We start from the raw sequence: 1,635 nt of genomic DNA on the forward strand, positions 1-1,635 counted from the left end.
GCAGGCATATGAGTGTGTACAGCAGTGCAAGAACACACATATGGTCGGGCGCAGTGGCTCACGCCTGTAATCCCAGCACTTTGGGAGGCCGAGGCAGGCAGATCACCTGGGGTCAGGAGTTCGAGACCAGCCTGGCCAACATGATGAAACCCCATCTCTACTAAAAATGCAAAAATTAGCTGGGTGTGGTGGTGCACGCCTGTAATCCCAGCTACTTGGGAGGCTGAGGCATGAGAATCGCTTGAACCTGGAAGGTGGAGGTTGCAGTGAGCCAACATCTGCACCACTGCACTCCAGCCTGGGCAACAGAGCAAGAACCTGTCTCAGAAAAAAAAAACAAAAGAATTTGTGCGTGAATGTAGGTAAAGCTAAGTGTGTACATATACACATGGATGTGTATGTCCCAGAACACAGTGTGTGGACAGGTTTTTCTGTGTGTGTACCAGGAGGGTCAGGGAAGGGGATGGCAGGAGCTAGAAAAACCCAGAAACTCCCAGACCCACAGCCATCTGTCTCCAGGAAGAAACGGGACATCTGGCCCTGGCTTTTGGCCCATGGTGAAAGGTGCATTTTATATCTAGGTGCATGTATAAATGTAACTGTGTGCAAATACGGACACGTGTGTTTTCACGTTTGCATCTGCAGGTGTGCATGCATGAAGTTTAGATATGGAAATACCTGTGGATGAGTATGGAGGGATTACTGAAGGACTATCGAAGCTGGAGGGACGCTTGGAGATCTCACGTACATAATTTTACATATGAGGAGACCGAGGCCAGCGGCTGAGACTGCATGTGTGAGTGAGTGTGGGCTCAGGCTCCTCCGGGGAGCAGCAGGGCTCTCTGAGCATCATCACACCCCCCGCCGACTGCCCCATGATTATCACGCTTATTTCACACGTGAGGAAAAGTCAGGTGGGGCAAGGCCAGGGCACCAACCTGCGAGGGGCTGCCTGGGCCACATGGGGTCACATGTGGCTTACATAAATGGCATGGGCCAAAGCTGGTGCCAGATGTTCTGTTTCTTCCTAGAGACAGATGGCGGCGGATGTGGGAGTCGGAGGATTTTTCTAGCTCCTGCCATCCCCTTCCCTGACCCTCCTGGATTTTCCCCAGGCAGGGAAGGGCTGGGGAGTCGGGAGCTTTGTCCTGGTGAGAATTGCCTTGGCTTGGGAAGCTGCTTCCCTTGGGCAGGGCCTCAGGAAGCCATGATGGGGTCTGTGCTGACGCATCTCCTCCAGGGTGGACTCCTTGCACAGTGCTCTTCCTACAGGGCTCAGAAGCAGAGTGGCCAGGCCAGTGGCATAGTGTAGGTCATGCCCCAGAGCAGTGCTCTGCACTGTGGATCTGTCCCCAGGTTTGGCTAGAGCGCGTTCAATCTTGCCACCGCCTCCCAGCCTTGCTATTCCAGGGCTGCCATAACGAAGGACCACAGACTGGGGCCTTAAACAAGACATTTACCTGCTGGAAGTTCTGAGGCTGCAGTTTGAGATTGCGGTATCAGCAGGGTGACTTTCCCAGGAGGCCCCTCTTCTTAGCTTGCGCATGGCCATCTTCTACTCAAATCTTCCTGTTGCCTTCCTTCTGTGTCTGTCCTGTCTTAATCTCCTTTCTTCTTCTTTTTTTTTTTTGTGTG

This window comes from Colobus angolensis, unplaced genomic scaffold (genome assembly GCF_000951035.1).
Source record: "Colobus angolensis palliatus isolate OR3802 unplaced genomic scaffold, Cang.pa_1.0 Scaffold9, whole genome shotgun sequence".
NCBI classification, from domain to species: Eukaryota; Metazoa; Chordata; class Mammalia; order Primates; family Cercopithecidae; genus Colobus; species Colobus angolensis.